This window comes from Protopterus annectens, chromosome 8.part0, assembly GCF_019279795.1.
Source record: "Protopterus annectens isolate FY-2018-M chromosome 8.part0, PAN1.0, whole genome shotgun sequence".
Lineage (NCBI taxonomy): Eukaryota > Metazoa > Chordata > Ceratodontiformes > Protopteridae > Protopterus > Protopterus annectens.
This window is the reverse complement of record NC_056741.1, coordinates 436,613,965-436,636,487: the sequence shown is the minus strand read 5'-3', so window position 1 is coordinate 436,636,487 and position 22,523 is coordinate 436,613,965. Positions and strand designations below refer to the sequence as shown.

Below are 22,523 nucleotides of genomic sequence, written 5' to 3'. Positions count from 1 at the left end.
TTTTTATAATGAATCTGACACGGCACAGAAACACTTCAGAATTTAACCATGAATTGTAAACAGGTGGGAGAAGTACTTATTAGCATACAAGGTTTTCCATAATTCCTCATTACCATCTCATTATTAATTCATTAGCTTAAGTTTATGCACTGCCATCAAGTGTTGGCATAAATGAATTGTGCTTTTGCTGCTCATATGCTGTACAAGTGGCAAGTGCCTTTATCTATACTACCCATATTCTCAAGGAAACTTCACCTAATTTCCCTGACAGATATGTAAACTCAGTAGGGTTTTTTTTCTTTAGTATGATGCCAGAAATGTAAATAATTTTGTTTCTACTTGATGTCATTCTGTAATTCACTCATAACACTTAATATTTTGTTCAGTTCATTAATGTTTACATATCTTTATATAACATTTACTAAAGAATGTGTAATTTTATTGTTGTGCTTGGAGCTTTTCTACTCAGGACCTCACTGAAAAGGAGAAGCTATTTGGTCATTTGTACCATCCCAGTAAATAAATGGGAAAATAAATAAATTAAGTTAATTGCTAAACCAGAAAGAAAGGGTTTCTGTGATGAAATGCTATCATAACAAAATGAGATATTGTTTTCAAACAGACAGCTAGGATAAAGAATGCAGTTAAAGTTAAATATAAAACTGTCTAAATAATGGGTGTACTCCAGCATGCATAAATAAAACTTATTTTTTTCTGATTATAACACATGTAAGAAAGGCTTACTTGTAAACAAAGAAAAATCCCTAAATATTATTATCTGAACAGTTCTTCATAATTGCCATTTTCTATGATTCATATTTATTTTTGCTGCAAAATGTATATCTCTCCAAAAAAACAGCACAAATGCACAATGCAATAGTCAGGTCTTTCTATGCTTATAAAAAATTCATGTCATCAATTGTATTTCACAATAATTCTCATCTGTATAGATGAAAGACAAATAGGTTTTACATGACAGAGAGAACGGTATTGTATGGCAGTAAGGATATCTGGTAAGGCAAAGGCTCTGTCGTCCACAGCTACCGATGTATAGAGCTGTTTGGATCCAAGGATTTGGATGTAAAAATGTGTACAGCAAATGCAAAAGGAAACTACTAACAGTATAAAGGGAGTGGCTGAGTTTCAAACTACTAACTTCGAAGGAAACTCAGATAATCTGTACACAAAATGATGTGGGCTTGTTTCTGTGGTGGGTGCAATATCAGTTTACAGGTGGGAGGGTTAGAATGAAAATGCTTAAAAGCACTGGCACGCAGTGATCAGCAGAACTATTATAACCTGATTTCGTACGTCCAGGCAGGTGAGCGTGACTCTTTTCTTCTATTTCTTCTTTTCTGTGTGTATTACAGACACGTTTATTTTGTAGAATTTGTCATTTTAAGAGGTAGTGTAGTTAGACAAATGTCATGTTAGCCAGGATGAACATGTGATTTTAAGGTTACAATGGAGCTATATCCAAAGAGGTGCATGCTTGCTGTTACTGCTGTCAGGTTAAAAGCTTCTAATGAAATACATTCAGTATTCAGTATGTGCTGCAACTTTAAATCCACATTCAGAATACAAACCACATCAAAGAGCAGTTACGTTGCTGAGAGGAGGAAGCACAGCTGTTGTGCAAATCGAACCTTTCAGGCATCCAAAGGTGGGGCGGACAGTCTGAAATTTGGTAAACTATTCAAAAAAGCCGGGCTTTCAGCCATGATGTAGAGTGTTACATAATTTGTAATAACCTACAACAGGTTTGTGTTCAAATAAATGTCAGAAAAATGTGCAAGTGTCATGCATGTAGCCTTTTAGATCAAAAACATAACTTATTCTAACCACAGAATGTGGAAGAGCAGAATGTAGTACAAATATACGTTATTTCCCACTATAATGAGAAGCATTTAGCACCCCCTCACCCCATTATAATAGCAACAAAACAGTAAGACCTAGAATTTTGCTAAACTAAGTGACTGACTTGCTGTTTTGCTTATCAAAATGTTTTCATAAAATAAACTGAAGCACAATGCAGTGACAACAGAAAGGCTGCAGACTATCACACTAAACTCTCCTGCAGTGTATCAAAGACTTTAACAAGGAGTGCTTTTAGACTATTAAAGATTAAATCCAGAAAATAAAATCCGTCTTACATTTGTCACTATTTAAAGATCCTGTCCTAATTAAGGTGGTAAAAGAATGTAAATTATTACGCATGTGGTAGGCATATTGCCACTTGATTTTATGTATCTGATACAAACTTAGTGGCAGAAACAAAAGGAGGTAACTGTTATTGAAGAGCTATGTAGTGTGATGTGGATTGAGACCTTTGTTTTGAATGCCTTGCTACTAAGGTGGCCGGCAAGTAAAGAGACTAATAACTTGTTTATAACAGAACTGCTACAATGTCCTCTGTGGTTTCTGCTGAGGATTGGGAGTACAGTACAGTTTTGCAGGTAACAAATGCACTTCCATTATGTGAAACAGGTAGGATTGCAACTATTTCTTTTTACATGAGATGAAGACTTGGCATAAAGGATGACAAGAACACCTGACCTGGCTAGTCACAGTAACTATCTTGTTCCAATTGCCTGCAGTTCCATGTTCCCTTTTACAATGATCAGAATCCATGACTGATGTTGCAAAGATATATAATATCTGTGCTACAGTCCACATTGATGTGGTAAGCAGAACTTCAGCATTTTAAGAACCATTAACTGTAAGCAAAAGTGGAAAAACGTAACCTTAAATAAAATAAATGTATTTGTTTATAAATGTACTATTTACTTATATTTACTTTACTAAGCAGATTTTATATTTACATCATCAATCAAGCCTCTTCTCTTGACTGATGGTTGCGTCTTCTTTCTTACGTTATTTTTGAACGTGACCCATTTGTAAGAATATGTAACTGTATGTCTTGCATGCTCTGCCTGAACTGTACTAAACTTGAAAATCCAGGTAATGGATCCACAATGAAAAAAAATTCAAAACCCACATATATCGGCAAAAAGAAAATCCCAAACAGAAGTAGTAAAATACTCAGTATCATGAATATGCAAACTAATAAATAGATACAATTTGTAACCCAATACCACTGCTCTCTAACTATATTATCTCTGCATTACACAAACAGAAAGAAAGAAGAATTGTTTTAAAGAAAAAAATCCTTCTTTTGTTTAAGACAAATGTCCTAGGAAACTGCACTGACGAACTGGCAATTATGCTGCTACCACTGACATACTAAAATGTTGGCAACATAATCAGTCACAAAAACCATACATGATAGCTTATGTGTTGATAACACTGTGTGCAGTAACAAATGAAATTCTCGCCAAGCTATTTGTGTAATGGATCACTTTGTAAATATGACTGTTCAACTGCCTTGGATGTTGAAAGATGCATATTACTAAAATGTACAAATGTTATTTGACTAACAATGTTTCACATTTAGGTTGTGTTTGAAATACATTTATTTTTGATTTTTGGATCAGTAAACACTACATCAGTGAACTGACTATAAGTAAATAAAATAAATATATGTATAATAGTAAATAAAATAAATATGTACTATACATATACATATCTATATCTATATATATATATATATATATATATATATATATATATACATACACACACGCATACATCTATATTATATAGGTGTAGTATTCTACATCAAATGGATGAAATATTGATGACCATAATGTCAATGTTAAAACATCAAAAATGGAACATCAACAGGTACTGTACATTCTCCAGAGATTAATCTCAGAGCAGGTAAAACCAAAAGTAACTATACTGCATGGGGCAAGGCCCCCACAACCCATGCTAATTATATATGCTAACACCACGATTTCATAAACCTCCCCTAACTGGGAACTGTCAGTCTTGCACACATGTCCGCTATCTATTTCTTTTGCCCAAATGAATGTCAATATTTGATCATTTCACTCAAAACTATATAACCTAAATATATATATATGTATATATATATATATATATACACACACACATACAAATATATAAGACAAAGAGCAAAATGTGGAATACTCATTTGATCGACATTGCTGCACTACTGTAAGAAATGTCAAATTACAATATTCTGAATGCATATATTGTCTACTCCTGTACAGTCAAATGGCTATGTGAGTGGAATATGGTACATGGCTTTGGTAATTAAATGTAGTGTCTGTGGGAAGTGAGGACTTTGTCAATTGTAAATAAGTTATTAGAGGAAATTACTGCCAGTTTGGTTTCTCTATCTGCACTGCTAGTGATTCATTCCTACAGGGAGAGTTCACCCTTCTTTGAGGTTATACAGCTATAGAGTTGGTATATGTGTATATGTTCAGGAGGTGTGGGGACTTGCTCCCACAAGAGGGTACAGGGAACAGTTTTGTTTTTATTTTTAGTTGTTAGGAGTATATAGTTTATTGTCAGCATTTTGTGTGTCATCTTGATGTGTGGTCAGGGTAATGTCTGCTCAGAATATTGTGTTTGATGCATTGATATTTCATGGCGTTATCCTATATAGCTAAAAAGGAATGTAAATCTGCTTTCAGAAGCCAAGGATAGCAAAGCAAACCAGGTGAGTACAGTGTAACTTCAAAATAGAATTCCTTAATAGATTTAATAATATCAATATCTCTTTCATACTATCTCTCTATGCATATATAAATATGTAGATAGATATATATATATATCTATATATAACATAAAAGGAAACAGCTATTCTGTACTAATGCACAACAACAAATAAATATTACAAAGCAGATTGCAGAGGACATATGAAGATCCTAAATGATTCATCAGTTTCTTAAACTATTCAACAGGTTAGAAAATGTAAGCTAATTTATTAGTCTGACTATATTAAAACAAACCTGATAGTGTTTAAAGATCCTGATGTTAAACTGATGTAGTGATGTTCTGATTTGAATTATTAATTATCTCCAGAACTTCACATACAGTGATTGAAACTGTAGACTTGTTTAAGGACCTGGGTATATGAGTAGATTTAGCTATTAGTTTTTCTAATCATATCAATCAGTTGGTTAATGATAGTTATAGAACTATAGGTTATATAAAAAGATTTATAAAGTCTAGGAAATTAAAAATAATGAAGTCACTGTTTGTTAGTTACATTAGACCCAAACATGAGTATGGAATAACAATATGAAAACCATATAAGAAGACAAGCATGAGTAAACTGGAAAGAGTACAGAAGATACTATAGGAATGAGAAGTATACTAGCTGGTTCTCTAACAGAGTAGCTGATGCATGAAACAGACTACCAAATTACATTAAAGCAAGCACTAGTTTAAATATAATGGCAAGGTAGAAGGGCATTTATGCCCATGCTTGAAATATTTGTATGTATGTATGTAGTACAATGAACATACATACATCATACATTCATACATATATGCAAATATTTCAAGCATGGGCAATAATGCCCAATATGTCAATATACCAAAACAGTTGTTCCCATAATAATTGTCCAGGTTGTTCTTAAAAAATATCTAAACTAGTGCTTGCTTTTTTGTAATTTGATAGTCAAGTCCATGCATCTGCCGCTCTCTTGGAAAACCAGTTAGTACACTTCTCATTCCTACAGAATCTTCCACATAGTTTGTCTGATTATTTTCTAACACTTTTTGAAGACCCAAACATTTGAAGAGCTAGTTGTTACTAAATGCCCTATATACCTGAATAAGGTATCCTCTTAAATATCTTTATGAGACACTGCACATGTTCAGATAATTTAATCTTTCACAATAAGTTAAATTTTCACATCCATGAATGCCTTTGGTATATATCCACTGTACTGTTTCAAGTTTACTCATGCTTGTTTTCTTATAAGATTTCCATGTTGTTATTCCATAATCAAGTTTTGGATCTAAAGTAACTAACAAACAATGACTTCATCATTTCTAATTTCCTAGACTTTATAAATGCAACCTATAGTTCTATAACTATTATAAACCAATTGGTCGATATGATTAGAAAAAATCAAGGCTAAATCTACCCATGGATCCAGATCCTTAGATGAATCTCCAGTTTCAGTCACTGTGTGATTTATTAAATATTCACCTTTCAGTTTATGTCTCCCAAATCTCATATGCTTCGTTTTTGATGTATTTATTAGCATATTATTCTCCTGTGCCCAAATGGTCAATTCAGTCAAGTTCTTTTGTAGACATGCCTTATCTGTAGCACACATAATCAGTTTACCCATTTTTAAGTCATCTGCATATAGACTGTAGAACACCTCAGATGAAAAAGATAGATCTGAAAAATACAATCTAAACAATTATGAGCCTAGGATAGAGCCCTGGGGATACCTGAATGTAACATCAAATTTCACCTGTCCAATTGTTGTATGATACTTGCCATGTCTTATTTGTAATCATGCAGCTATCCTTCGTATCAAGAGCACATCAGTACCTAGTTGTTCTAATTTATTGATCAGTGTTTTATGTATGAACCTATCAAAGTTAAAGCTATATAAATGATATCACAGCACAATTTTTCATTCATAGTTGTCATTATATGATTATAGAACATCATGTCACAGGTGGTAATAGATCTATTTTCATCATATATACATGCTGATGTATGGCACTAAGCTTCAGACTTTCCAGTTCTGAGAGTAATATATCCAATATTTTCCCACAACATTAAATTAAACATCTGGGTTTACATGACTCTGGATTTGTCCTACTTCACTTTCCCATAAAGACAGGTTTAACAAGTGCATGTCTCCAGTCTTGAGGAACCTCCACATGTTTATATGACCTAGTAAATGACAGATATAATGGTACTGTAGGTTTATGCCGAAGTGTTGTCATGTCATTATTACTAATTCATTCTTCTCCCTGTGCTTTCTTTTGATTCAGTTTGAATAGTTTTTTTTTCATAATAATCTAGTTTGATTTCAGTATCTCAGGTTACCTGGATGTTAGTAGGGCAACTTATCAACCCCTTTCTGGAGCCAAGCTGCTTTGTAACCATATATATATATATATATATATATATATATATATATATATATATATATATATAATCTGTTGTGTCTGAGAATAAATTTTAGACTCTATACACAGTTTATTAGTTTGTATGTCTTTACTCCTACCACATCTTATGTGTCTATAAAATTGTTTCCTATTATGCTGAATATCTTCATATAAATTTTCTGCATTTCTTTATCATCTTCTATTATCTTTAATTAGTCTGTCCAGCTTGTTTACTTCAGTTTTCAAAGTCATAGTTCGACCTCTTTTCCATTTGTTATATTTTTTGTCTCTTACCTTAATCATGTATCTAGTTCTTAAGGAAATATACCCCCCTGAACTTGTGTGCCTAGATCCTGATGTTAAACATTTTTTTAATTCTTTTGCATTCAAACAATTTCTCTTTGAAAACTTTTCACATTCCTTCTGCGGTTTTCCCACTGAATACATTATTTCAATTAATTTTACACAGTGACTGTTTTGCTTCCATATAATCTGCTATTAATCTTCTGTGCATTGGTTTAGATTTCAGTTTGGAAATGAAGCAACAAATTAGTCTTTATAACCCTATGATCACGGCACATCAGTGGTGGTAAAACTTGGCATGAAGTAACAGTAAGTTCTTTAGAACACAAACAATGTTTAGTATGTTCTTCTCCCTGGTAGGCTTTTTTACAATCTGAAACAACTGCTGTTCTGAACATACGATGGAAATAATTTCCTTACTAATGTTGTTGAATCAACATTACTCCAGTATGTTTCTTGTAAATTCAAGTCTCTAGTCACTATTATTCTTCCATCCTGTGTTTCATGCAAGAACTGTATGAATTCATCTAAGTCATTCACACTTGAATTTGGTTGTCTTTACACTCCAGCACTTGTTAAATGTTTCACGGTTGTCTTTATTCTCACAGTTACACAAGCTTCAGTATCAGTGTTATTACTGAACATGTATAATTACAAGTTTTGTAACAGTCTTTGATCCCTATAAGTAACACCTCCACCTGCTTTTTTATTAGAATATCTGTTAGAGTAAAAACATTTACATGCTGACAGTACTGGTTTCCAGTCTGGAGTGAATGACTTGAGACGTACCTCCCTGGACTACATGAAAAGAGATATGGAAGAGCTCTTGGATCATGTGACCCAGGCAGGTATGACCCTAGCCCTGAGTAAGCATCCTGCCTTCATCAAGAATGATACCACAGTATAAGGACAAAATGACTGAATTCAACAATTGGCTACGCTTCTGGTGTCATTCAAAGGGGATCCAGTATTTGTCTGCCTGGGAAGACATGATAAACAAACCACGATGCTTTTCCAGAGATGGTCTGCACCTGTCACCCCTGGGATTCAGGTTACTGGCTAAAGCTCTTGCCACCCCTATAGTGCCTTTTTTAGGCAAGGTTCAAAGGATAAAACCACCACCGTAACAAATAGAAGCAGGCAAAATCTGAAGGTAATGCTACTCAATCCTAGAAGTCTAAACCTCAAAGTGCACTCTCTCGAGTCACTCCTAAAAATGGAGAACATCGATATCTGTGCAGTAACTGAGACCTGGCTCAAGGCTTCAGAGAGCACCCCTGCAATACCAGGCTACAATTCTTACCACACTTTTCGGCAACAAAACCAGGACCGAAACACTAAAGGTGGAGGAATGTCCATATTCACCAAGGATATTCACACCTCCAGTCTAGTTGCCCAACACAATGCATCTGAAATTCTCCAGGTGGAACTAACACTAGGTAAGACTGCAATCCAAATTGTAGCTTGCTACAGATCCCCATCCATGCCCCAAAGATTCTCACTACACCTTTCTAAACATATTGGAAAATATTAAGATACAACCAAGCACCCTAATACTGGGTGATTTCAACTACCCTGCCATTAATTGGGAAAACTACTCAGGTATCAACTCCTTTTTCCAACAGTTCTTGGAGTTCATAAATTACAATGCCCTGGATCAACTAATCCATTGTCCCACCATGGGCTCCAATATCCTAGACCTGGTCATTACCAACATGGGAGATAGATGCTCCACACCAGTGGTCACCGCCTCATTGGTCAGGTCTGACCATAAGCAAATCACCCTTGACATCCACATCCCACCCCCACCCCCCAGTAAGGAATCCTCCTTAAAAAACTTCTCCAAAGCCAACTTCAAGCTACTGAAGTCAGAAGTGACAAACTTCACAACACCCACGCAGACAGGATCTGGAAGTTCGACTGCAGAATCCTACACTAAGGCACTGTACGAGCACATCCACTCGTGCATGAATCATGCCATCCCAAATAGAACCAAGATGCTCTTCTCCAAAAAAAGGAAGCCAATCTGGTGGTCCCTTGCTATAAACAAACTATACAACAGAAGGAAGAAACTGTTGCAAAAAAGAGGAAAATCCCAGGATGCAAAAATCTCCCTCACCAGCCTCAGTAAGAATTTGAGATCCCTCACACAATCCTCAAAAGCTAGTTACGAAAATAAAATTGCCAAAGATTCCAAAGACAACCACAAGGCATTCTATAGTTATGTCAAGAATCTAAATGGCAATGCTCAGATCTGCTCTGAGTTACAACAGAATGGCATTAAATATACTGATCCCAAGGATATTGCCACTATCCTGGCAGATCGATTTAGTGCCAACTTCACCTCACTCTCACCCCCTAAAGGGCCCATCTCAATACCAAAAGATTGCCAAATTCCGATAATCACGGCCGCACAGGTAGAAACCGCACTCTCCAAAGCTAAGAATACAGCATCCATGGGACCAGATGACATCCCAGGCTGTGTACTACATGAACTACATGAACTGGCACCTCACCTAAGTATGATGTTTAATCATAGCCTCACCTCAGGCTTCATGCCCACTGAGTGGCGCACAGCTACAGTTATCCCGCTCCACAAGTGAGGATTCACCTTGGATCCCGGGAACTACTGTCCCATCAGTCTGACAAGCCTGATTTGCAAGGCATGGAATGCATTATCATGGAACTTATAAACAAAGACATTGGCAACCTTCAAACACTAGACCCCACCCAGTTTGGGTTTGTGAAGGGCCGATCTTGTCTCCTGAATCTGATTGACTTCTTCGAATCAGTCTCCAGAGCTGTGGACGAGGGTAAGGCAGTCCACACAGCCTATCTGGACCTCGCCAAGACCTTTGACACCATCCCCCACTCTGGAATTATAGATAAACTTACTAAGCTGGGCATAAATCCCTATGTCACTTGATGGGTTGCTAACTGGCTTACTGACAGAACCCAGACAGTAAAAGTAGCCGACTCCAAATCCAGCTCCAGACAAGTGACAAGTGGAGTACCTCAGGGTTCAGTCCTGGGACCACTCTTGTTTGGCATTTACTTCTCTGAAGTACATGCCAACACTAAGGGACTCTGGCTAACAAAGTTTGCAGATGACTGCAAACTGGGAGCCATTATTGAATCCCCAAATTATGTGGATATTCTACAAAAGGGCCTTACAGAAACAGATGCCTGGTGTCAGAGCCATGGACTCAAGCTTAATGCCAAGAAATGTATAGTTATCCCCTTTGGAAAAAAACATGTACCCATGAATTACCACATAGGTGGCAGGACACTAAACATCGAAAGTGTGATGAGTGACTTAGGGACACAGGTGGACAGTGGTCTCACTTTCAATAACCACATTGCCACAACAGTCAGGAAATCCTTCTATGTGGCACACCTCATCACTAAGGGCTTTTCATCCAGAAAAAAGGAGGTCATTGTCCCACTGTGCTCATCCCTCATTAGACCCATTATAGAGTATAATGCCCCATTTGGTATGTACCTCACAAGACATCTGCAACAGCTTGAAAGGCCACAGAAATACCTCACTAAAAGAATCACAGGCCTAAAGCAGATGCCATATACTGACCGTCTAAAAAAACTCCAGCTATACTCTGTGGCATATCGTCTACTCAGAGGTGATCTCTGCTTAACATACAAGGCCACGTCAAACCCTGAGCTGTTGGAGATGCTCCACTTAAAGAAATCCCAATCCCTCAGAGCCACATGCTCCAGGGATCTAAACCTTGTCATCACAATGAACAAAACATGCTGGAGGGATAGGTTCCTGACCCAGAGACTCCCCATACTCTGGAACAGACTGCCCATACATATCAAGCAGAGCGCCTCTTTGGCCCTCTTCAAAAGGAACCTTGATGATTAGATGGGAGATAGGAAATTTACCCCGGGGATCATGTCAGCCACCCTGCTAGACAGAGGCCTGGAGAAGTAAATATTGTGGGAAGAAATATCCAGGGAATTGTTATGGCTAGGCTTGCATAGGCCCTAGGGCCGATAGCCTAGTACCAACCTATGAACCTATGAACATGTAATAATCACAGATCTCATAACAATATTTAATCCCTATCATTAACACCTACACCTGTTTTTTTTTTTTTTTTTTTTTTTTTTTTTTTATTAGCATGTTTATTACAGTAAAACAACTTATACACTGACAGGACTGGTTTCCAGCCTTTTGGCTTTTAACCATGTTTCACAAACATTAACAACATTGATCTTGTGGTAAAGAACCAATAACACCCACACCTCTTTTTTTTTTTAGAATGTTTATTACAGTAAAACAACTTATACACTGACAGGACTGGTTTCCAGTCTTTTTGTTCTTTAACCATGTTTCACAAACATTAACAACATTGATCTTGTGGTAAAGAACCAATAAAAAAAGATTTATTTTTATGCTCCTAGCATTAACAACCATGAGAGATGCAAAAACTGCTGCTTTCTATGAACTGTTTTGGCAAGTCCATCATGGATTCATACTATTTGAAAGGCATTTATCCATGTTTTGCTAATAGTCTGTTCTCTTTCATTAATTATGTACTTGAAATTCATGCTGTTTCTTTGCTACCAAAATTTTCATGTGATTTTTCATAAAAGAACGTCTTTACTTTTCTCTATATTTTTTAAGCTTTGTAAACTTACTCAGATATCCATTCATTTGCTTTTAAGTATGTACTTTGACCCCTCTTTGTATTGTGCAGTGGTGCAGCAGTAGCATTGTCACCTCACAGCAAAAGGTTCTCCGGTTCAATCCTCGACTAGGGTGCCTTCTGTGTGGAGTCTGCATGTCCTCCCTGTATTTGTGTGGGTTTCCTCCCACATTACAAAGACATGGGTATGGAGAGTTTCTCCCCAGGTCTCCACTAAAAATTGGCTTCTTTCCAAGTTGAGCTTTCCTGGTTAATAAATGTTAAATAAATAATTCTTTATTCAAATCTGTTATACTAAAGCCTTCCCTTTTTACCGAAGCTGACATTTCTTTAGTTGCAGCTTTTATCTCTTTCATCTGTAGGCAACTGCAAAAAATAAAACAGAATCTTTCTATGTTTACCTGAACACTAGCTACTTCTTATGCTCACCTGAGTGCTGTCTAATATTATGATCAACCTCCGTATGGCCTGTAATCATTTCTACAATATGGAATTGAAGTGAGAAGTCACATGTAGGTTAGTAACTCAATCAGTAAGATAGGATTTCAAGGGATGAAGTGGCATCCTATCAAAATAAGTCACTGCTTTAACATAGACACCCGTGATAAAAGTACAGAATAAGCACAGAAAATGGATGATGTCAAAGTATGACTGTACGTTTTGAAGTATTAAAAAAACTTATTACTGTTCTGACTGTAATACACTTAAAAATAGCTTGCTAAAAATAGAAAATATATTTTAAAATGTTTCTAAGTTAGATGTTCTGCACAGTACCTTTTAACTTACATTTTCATTTCTATCTATATATCTCTAATCTATACAAAAGTAGCACAAGTGCTCAAGGATATGCAAATATTCAGAAAACTCTTTAGGTATAAGTGTTTTGCATAGTCAAAGCAATAGTTTGCACAGTTTCTGAGCTCGTCTGTATTTAAAAATTCATGTTAGCTCTAGTCATCACAGTAATATTTGTGTGCACAGAGGAAAGGCAAAAAGGTGTTTCATGACAGTAGGTACACCTGCCAAGGCAACACGTCTTGTCAGCTTCAGCTACACAAGTGCAGAGATGTGGGAATCCATGGTGATTTGAATGCAGATGTATGTGACAACAAATGTAACAGGAAGCTACTCGCACCATCTAATAAGCCTTGTTTCAAACAGATGACTTCCAAGGAAAATCAGATAATCTGGAAACAAATGGTGCAGACCTTTCTGATGGTGAACAATATCAGCTTACAGATGGGCAGACTAGATGAAAATGTATAAAAATGCACTGGAGTGTAATTATCTGTGCAGCTACTGTAACCTGAATCAATACTGACTTTCGTCATTTGCCTGTCTGCTGTACATACATAATTATTCCTTAGAACTGGTCAGTTTTTGAAGTGATGTACTCAGACAGGCACCATGTATGCTGCTGTTCAGTTACTTTTAAGAAGAGAACATATTGCTCAGCATAAGATCAACAAATATCCTAGCTTCATTTACCTAAAACAAAAGAGATAACTGTGTTCATTTTTGATGTATGATAGTTGTTATTATATCAGCTATCAAATTAAAAGCTTGCAATGTAGAAATGTTATATGTGCTGTATTTTTAATTCTCTATGTATATGCATACGAAAAAAGTTGTGATGTTGAGGAAGGTAGCAGCACTACTACCTCAGGGAAGACAATGCTGTAGTTCATTGGATATTTTATTTATTTATTTATTTATTTATTTATTTATTTATTTATTTATTTATTTGACATTTGTTGACTGGGATAGTCTGACTGGGTTAGTACCCATTTTCACTGGAGGCCCGGGGAGTAAAGCTCCACAGTACAAATTTTATAATAATCCACAATTCTTTTACAGTTCCATAGATAGTAGAATAATAGGATATGTTTTCCCCTCCCTTACTGTCATTCTGACAGTTTTTCCAGCGCCCCACTTCCTATCCTCTATCTAACAGCACTCCAGTTCATCCCAATCCAATGTCCCAAGTTATGTTGAGGCCAGAGATGAACCTAAGAGCTTCCTGGGATGTCAGCTGTCTGTCCTCTGTAAAGGGGTGTGTGTTTATATACGACCTGCCTACTCATCTCTTCCCCACTTCCCCTGCGCTCAACATAAGTCAGAGGGCAGCTCATCTCTTTGGACCATGCCTCCTCTTAGGGACCATTATCAATGAATTCTGTCCACCACAGGATGAGCAAGCTCATCCTTCCCTGCTGCTCTGTCAGTAACCTGAACCATTAATCATACCTAGGTTGCCTGAGCTGTAGTCAGGGCTTTATCCCTCTATAGCACCAGATTTTTAATAATGAAAAATGTTAAGCATGTCAACTTTAATATTAGAAACATAGCCCATTGTAACCTAAGTGTGTGAGAGAGAGCAGAATACTTCTAAGATATATGCAGGTTGTTTCCTACTTTTATTAAACATGTTTATCAATACTGCCTACCCCAAGAGTTTGTAGTACTAACAGGAAAGTACAGTTCTGATCATTTTGCTAAACTACTTTGCTTGCTAAAACTGTATCATAGAATGAATAGCAGCACAGTATAGCAAGAACAGAAAGGATCACTTGTATCTCACTTGTATCTCAAATGCAGCCATTCCCAATCAGTCATCGTTTCTTTATCCTTCCTTAGAGTCTTTTCCAAGGTTTCCACTACTGTACCTCTTTATATCACCAACAAAGAGGATAATCCTGTTTTTCGTTCTTTCCAATATGTTTTAAACAGAGTGAAAAACGTTTGATTCAGACCAGACCTCTCTTGCACTCTGTCAGTTACTTTCCTTACTAATCAAATCGTCTTTTGATCTCACTTTCCATTGTTCTGCATTTTATCATGTAGTAAACTTTTTCTTCACTTTTGGCCACATCTCTATTTTTTCTAGAAGCACATGTGCAAGACCAAGCCAAAGGTATTAGAGAAGTCCAGGTCAATCACATCTAACAGTAATCTTCTGCAATGTTCTTTTGTGATGCAGTCATAAAGTTGAACTTGTTGCCTGACAGCTCCTTCTTCCTTTGAACTTGTGTATAGTTGCTATATTAGAAATTTACAACAACCAGCCTTTCCCTAAGGACTCTCTCCATGACTTTTATTAGGATGACTTTAAACCTAATAGGAATGCAAATCCTTGATTTCTCAAGTTCTCCCCTTTTAAAAGGATACTGCAGTTGCTGTTCTCCAGTTATCAGGCACTTCTGCCTTGGCTAGTGAATTGTTGAAGATCTGTATAGAGAAGGTGTTCTGCCAGCACACAGCTCACATTCCTGAAGAACTCTGTAGGGCAATGAGCCCTGTCCCTAGTCATGATCTCCTCAATATCTATCCTGGTACCTATCCACTGGTTTCTCCTGTCTGTCTTTCATCCCTCTGTTATTGCACTCTGATCCTGCTTCCCTTCATAAAGACCAAAGCAAACTTTTATGGAAAGAGACAACATATAGTGGGAATTACATTGCCTAGATTTCAGAGGATTCATCCAGATCAACTGCCTTGTAATAACATATGAACCTATTTCAGACCAAAATAAAAAGTCTTCAACACTTTCAATTTCAGGGAAGCCAGACATCTAGTAATTAGAGTGACTGCTACTTCAGTGCTATATTGTGTCTTGCCAGTATTCATAAACTCCCCTAAAATAGTTACCGACTCAGCTAAAAATATTAGCAAATTGCAGACACATCTAAACAAAGCTTATAAATTTATTGGACTTTTTACAAAACAAAAATACCATTTTGTTTCACTCTTGAAAGCCATTGTCCTACCATTTCCCCAGCAAAGCCACTATATTTTTGCAATAGTGTTATATGGGCTCATTTATGTGAATATCTATAAATGTTTTGTAACTAAATGAGTACCAAAAATTTAGTCAAGGCCTGCAGGCACAAAACTTTGGAACTTTGTCCTCTTCATATCAGAAACCTTCTAAAAGCTAATAAAATTAAATCTTTTAGTGTCTTCATCTGCACCTTCCCCAGCAGTCCTAATACAAGGAAAATCAGTCATCCTATGTGTCACTTTTCATCCCCCTCTAGTTCACATGTTCTGTTTCAGCCCACTTTCAAATCCATATATTTTTTCCTATTTATTCAGTCATTCCTTACTTTATGGCTATTCAATCACTTCACAAAAACAAAAACTCCTGTTAACTCCCAACTAATCATTTCCACACTGTTATGCAGAGGGATGAAGTCCTGACTGTGACACAGATGACCCAGGTTCGAGTATTGGTTTACATTCCAGAACAGCCTGGCAGGGGAAGACGGCAGTGAGCAACGTACTGCTTGCCCATACTGAATGGAATATGTGGTGGTTCCAACTAGCAACTGTGCTCTTGTCATGCTGTATGTTATGTGTCTAATCAATAACTTTACTTGTATCATTTTACATTAATCTTATTTGTATAATTATAACATCATGGATGAAATTTAGCCCTCCAAGCCCATTTCTTCTAGGTCCCTACCCAAATATGTAAGCAACTAACTAACAAAGTATAGAAATAACTGCATATCTAAAAAGGATCCACTCACTATTTCTGCTTTTTTTCACCAGCCTTTCATGACCTCCGATGCTCAGGTTTGCCATCCCTCCTTCTTTTCTGTTGTATGTATTAAAAAAAAAAACTTTATTTACTCTGTCTACTTCCTGACCCCCTCTGCCAATCCCCTTTCAACTTGCACCTTCATTGACCTCTCCACCTTTATATTCCTTTTGTTATACTCTTTGTATTGTGCCACTTTGCTATCCCTGTCCTTTACATCTCTTGTATGTTTCATTTTTATGCCACAATTCTTCTTCACATTATTATCTAACCATATTAACCTCCTCTTGTTTTTTGACTTTTTACCTTTTCCTCAGACCCTAGTCAATAGCCATGGGTACTCCATTCACAGAGAGTATTTATTTTCTTGATTTTTTCCCAGCCGTCTAAATCTTTGTCCCTCTCTCCAACCACAACATAATCCACTTTAATAAACTCTCAAAGGATTGCCTTTCTCTTTGTGTTGTTATCCTTCCTTCTTTTTGAACCACAAAGTGGCATGTTTAATGACTGTTTTTCATCAGATCGTCCACAGCTCTGAATTTCTTATGTCAGGGAGCAAAAGGTAGCATCCTTAATCAAATACATTTTATTTGTGAACACAGCAGTTCATTTAAGAGTACAGAATAATTTAACATATCTTTCTAAAGGTAAAAAAACAGAAAGCACAAAAATATAATACACTATTTAAATAAATGCATCATTTAGACTTAAAGACTCCTCTTTTCTGAGCTCAGACAATTGAGACTATTACAATCAGATAAGCTTCATACTAGACAGTGTAAAATTATACTGACATCATTTATTCAACTGAAATTTAATAACAGGATCTTCCCTTTTCAGTTTTATGTATCTCAATTAGCTATCAAAACCCAAGTCATGCAGATCAATGTCTCTCTGACTCTCAGTTATTCTCTCATTCAATTTAAGAATAAGCATAGTTCAACAAAGTTTCTCAGGATTCTCCCTGCACTTGTAGAAACTAACAGCTAAATTAAATGATTAATTCCCCCATGGGTTGATAAATACACATAAAAAAGAAAATTGAAAGAGAAATTATCCTCACCACTGCCCGTAGCTGCTGACCAAAGGGTTTGTAATGGAACAAAGGAACTAAGTTCCATCTCGAAGGCCAGCTAAAGCCCAACCTGTGATGGATGAAATACTATCTAAGATTCAAAATGTAAACTTAAAAACTGGGTGACTTCTTTGATAAAGCTTTGACTAGAAATGCTGCTATGGATAAGATGCTGACAGACATGTCTTATGCTATTTCGATTTTAGCAGCGGAAGAAAAGACAGAGAGTTTAGTCAAGAAACAGACTAATATGAAAATGAGCACCTAAACAACAACCTTCATATATAGGGAATGCCAGACAGAATAGGGAGTCAATAGCTGTAATTTTTATGCAGAAGCACTTGGTAAGGTGGCCCAGATAGTACCAAAAGAGTCAGGAGAGATGATCTTATGCCAGCAGCTAGTACTGGGGAATCAGACCAATACATATATTAGCACATATGGGCATTTTGAACTAAGACAACAGCTCCCGAGCTGTTTACCTTGCTGTAGAAGCCAGGAAAAGTATGAAAGGTGGGGAGCCAGTGAGTATTTGTGGAGAACAGTTATTCTGGGACCACTAAGCATAAAGGACACCATTCCATCCACTGAAAAAGGAATGCTAACTGAGGAGAATTAGATAAAGACTTTTATACACAATCTATTTGAAAGTTATGCTACCTTCAGGTAGCAAAACCTTTGTGGAGTCACAGGAAGCAATGCTTTATGTCAAGGAAAAAAAAAATAGCCGAGCTCACAGCCAGTAGGCTAAACCCCCTAAAAGTGAGGTAACTGAAAGTAAAAGGGCTGTGAGAGGACCAACAGTTACAAAAGAGAGCAGAACTGATACTTTCTTTATAATTAATCTGAAATTATTGGTGAAGCAAAAAGCACAGTAGGAAGTTGGAGGAAACTCCCACTCGAGCTAGAGAAGCTGACACTGACAGGCATGTTACTGAAAAGCTATTGGTGAGGAACGAAATGGACTCTGAGTGGATGGAATACTATTGTAAACTTCATGAGTGTGAGTCTGAGATGTTTCTGTGCAGAAAGGGAATCCCTGTATATTAAGCCATTGATATACTGAATATGAAATGAAGAGAGAGGCCTTACTTGCTCAGTCCATTGTCACATTACTATCTTCTGCCAAACAGCGACGGGTATGGGACGCCGACTGCTCGAAAGTGTGATGGAAACCAGGCAGAAAATACTGTCCAAGAGTTTTGTTTTGCTGTCTTTCTATGTGAAGACCTATCACCTCAAGCAGAAGACAAACCAGGAGAAGAAAACTTTTACGAATAAGATATGAAATAGTGCAGATGAAATTGGGGCACATAACAACAGTGCCACATATTACTGTAACGTTATATTGTTAAAAGTAATTATTTTCTTATTTTTCTTTTTTGACACTTGCCTCCATGTGATAAGGAAGCTGTTACATTGTATCTAGTCCTTTTCTTAGTGAAAAGAGTCTGTGTTAACATAAAGATTATAGCAATAACCCATGCCTGGGTGTGGGTAATGCGGGATTTAACCACCAAACAAAGACAACCGTGGTTAAATCCTGCATTACTCACACCCAGAAGTGGGTTATTGCTATTATACTATGACATTATTTAAGAAAAGAAACAATTTCTTTTCTTAAATAATGGCATTGTATAATGCCTCTTTGCTGCCCTTCCGCAGCTGTCTGGCATCCGCGGCAGTTCTGATGTACTGCGCATGCCTACACAGTACATCAGAGCTGTGGCCAAATGCAACGGAGAAAGCAAGATCTCCATTGCTTTTTTACTGTTTCGCTATGTTAAATGAGTTTAACATAGCGAGACAGCTTTAAAATAAGCAACGGAGATCTCCGTTGCTTATTTTAAAGCTGTCTCGCTATGTTAAACCCATTTAACATAGCGAGACAGGTTTAAAAAAAAAGCAACGGAGAAAGCAAGATCTCCGTTGCTTTTTACACACTGTGTCGCTATGTTAAAGGAGTTTAACATAGCGAGACAGCTTTAAAAAAAGCAACGGCCAATCAGCGTGCACGTTTTGGAATATTAATAGGGGGTCATGGTATAATTGCAAATAACCCTTCTAATAAGCGATGTCTAACAAATTCTACATCTGTAAGAGGGACAGAGGACTGTAATGTCATAAAGTTTTAAGGATCTCTAGTTTAATAAAGAAATATTTATATATCAATAACTACTTAAAGAAAAAGCAGAAGGTACCTGTTTTATGCAAAGGGCAAGACCTTTGTAACCCCCACATCCCTGTTAATTATATACTCCAACTCTGAAACTGCACAAAAGCAGAGAAAGGACAAATGCCCAGTTCTTGCTGTGCATTGATCTTGCACACACAGAAGCTGGCATTAAGAGACTTCAGTCAGTTAAGCCATAAAAACAAGGCACATTCAATATTGTCAGTTATAACTATTTATGTCCACTGCATTTTGTCAAATGTACATTTGGTCAACAAATGCTAAGAATGGTTCAGAATGTCGAAAATCCAAAATGTTGACATTATGTTTTATTGAGACAGGTAGGTGTTGTCTGGAGGGGGTGACGGCCTTTATGTGTATGTTTGGGTACTAGGTTAAAGATGGAGATAGGTCAGGATATAGCCTTTTGTATTTTTGGGGCATTTGTGTCTATTTGGGGTTAGGGTCAGAGTAGGTTAGGGAATAGATGTAGTGTTGGTATTGTGTGTTTGTGCATGGTTGTGTAGCTGAGTCTGTCTTGTGTTACTGGAAAGTTTTTTTTATGGTAAGATGTACGAGGTTTACCTTTACATAACCAAAATTCACAAGGGCGATTGCTCATACGAGTGAATCTAAAGAGCAAAACACAAAACCGCAACAATTTCTGATGTTTGAAAATCAGCAAATCGAAAAGCAGATTCGCTAATTTTCGAACAAAAAAGTCGAATATGAATTGTAATGCAGGGGGCAAGTACCTCTGCACCCCCCTTGTGGGGGGACTGTGCCCCCCACACCCCCACTTTAATATACTAACTCCGAGATTGCACTACAGTGGGGGAAAGGGTCCATTTTCCGATCCCCACTATAGTGCAATCTGCACCCAAATTGCCGAATCTGTAATGAGCGAATGGCACTGTGCATTCACTCTTTGCACATTCAAATTATTTTGTGTTCGATATTTGGGAACTTATCGAACATCCTTTCGAACTTCTGTCATCAGCCCATGTGTAGAATGCACATATGAAGGTAAACTGATGTAGGATAGGGCTGGGGGCATGGTTAGACCTAGTGCTAACATGCATTGCTAAAGTGGTGTGGGGGGGGGGGGGCGGTGAAATCCACTGTCCACCATAGAAATGCATGTTAACCATAACTCCGCCACTGTTTTTCATTCAATATTAAATGCATACTATCATACATAATAGAATCATATATATATATATATATATATATATATATATATATATATATACAGATATATGTTTATATATATATATATACACACACACACACACACACACACACACACACACATATATATATATGTGTGTGTGTGTGTGTGTGTATATGTATATATGTATATATGTATATATATATATATATATATATAAAATTGACAGACAAGTTGTTGAACGCAAAAAGAAGTCAACACACCTGATCAAAAATCAACATCTGAAATGTGCGAGCTTTGCTTTTGTACAAGAGTGCTGTAGAGTGGGGAATAGGGAATTTGCCCTTTCACCACTGTAGTACAACCTCAGAGTTGGTATATATAATTAGGACTTGTCCCCCCTGCAAAAAAAGTAAAGAGTTTACTTTTTTTTTTTTTTACCAATACTTTGCATTTTGAGCAGATGTGCTCAATAAGTTGATGTTCACAATGTTGCTTGTTCAATAACAACATACACCCTTTGTATGTTTGTGTGTGTATATAGATATATACTTATATATATATATATATATATATATATATATATATATATATATATATATATATATATATAATGTGTGTGAGTGTGTGAGTGTGTGTGTGTGTGTGTGTGTGTGTGTGTGTGTGTGTGTGTGTGTGTGTGTGTGTGTGTGTGTGTTAGTATACTCGTTCAGTTCACAAAGCAGATATTCATCACATTTTAGTATCAGACTATGCCCCAGTAAAGGTGTAGATACATTATAATTCATTCAGCAAATGCAAAAAACACTGGAGAGTCCTAACATATTGCTTGAAATATTACATGGATCTATGTACTACAGGGATATGTTGGGCAGAAAAGTTTAAAGACCAGGAAAACATGAAACAGTAAGTTGGACCAGACTGATCAAAGGGCAGACATTGGAACTGATTACTTCCATCACTGTCATGAGCTTAAGAAGTCATCCATAGCCAGGCTTTTGGGAGAACTCCATGAATGGATGCAATGCACATTAGTAAGTGACAGTTTGGCACTTTTACTCCTTGGTGCTAAATATGTTTAATGAAATCTTCAGTACAGCTCTTACCCTTGAAACGTGGGAGCATGTAACAGTGGAAGAAAAATAAAGAAAGATATGAGTTCAAAACTACCATTCTCCAATAGACCAATCCCTATATTGAATAATGACTGCAGTGATATTATAACTTTGTTAGCAAGACATCTTGCTAATTTTGCTCCACTGTTAATAGATGTGGCACAGTGGATATCAATGTTGCTTCATGGCAAGAGGTTTCCCCATTCAATTCTCGGTTGGGGTGCCATCTGTGTGAAGTCTGCATGTTCTTCCTGTGTTCATGAGGATTTCCTCTAGGTGCTCTGTTTTTTTCCCACATTCCAATGACATGCATTAGGTGGATTGCACACTCTAAATTGGCAATATGAGTATGCATGCACGTGTCTGGTGCGGAAAAACTCCACCAGCATGTCTAGCCACCCAACTGTGTAGATCATGGCTCTAGATGATTGTCACTGTTGAAGTGACACCCTG

General features: G+C 36.8%; 1 protein-coding gene across 1 annotated transcript in view; it reads left to right on the top strand.

The window, feature by feature from the left end:
• The first annotated feature begins 1,256 nt into the window (after nucleotides 1–1,256).
• Nucleotides 1,257–22,523, top strand: part of LOC122808028 (protein S100-A4-like) — a 112,863-nt gene continuing 91,596 nt past the window's right edge. Inside the window, exon 1 of the mRNA XM_044079016.1 lies at nucleotides 1,257–1,321. The gene's annotated coding sequence lies outside the window, so the exon portion shown is untranslated. The remainder of the gene's footprint in view (nucleotides 1,322–22,523) is intronic.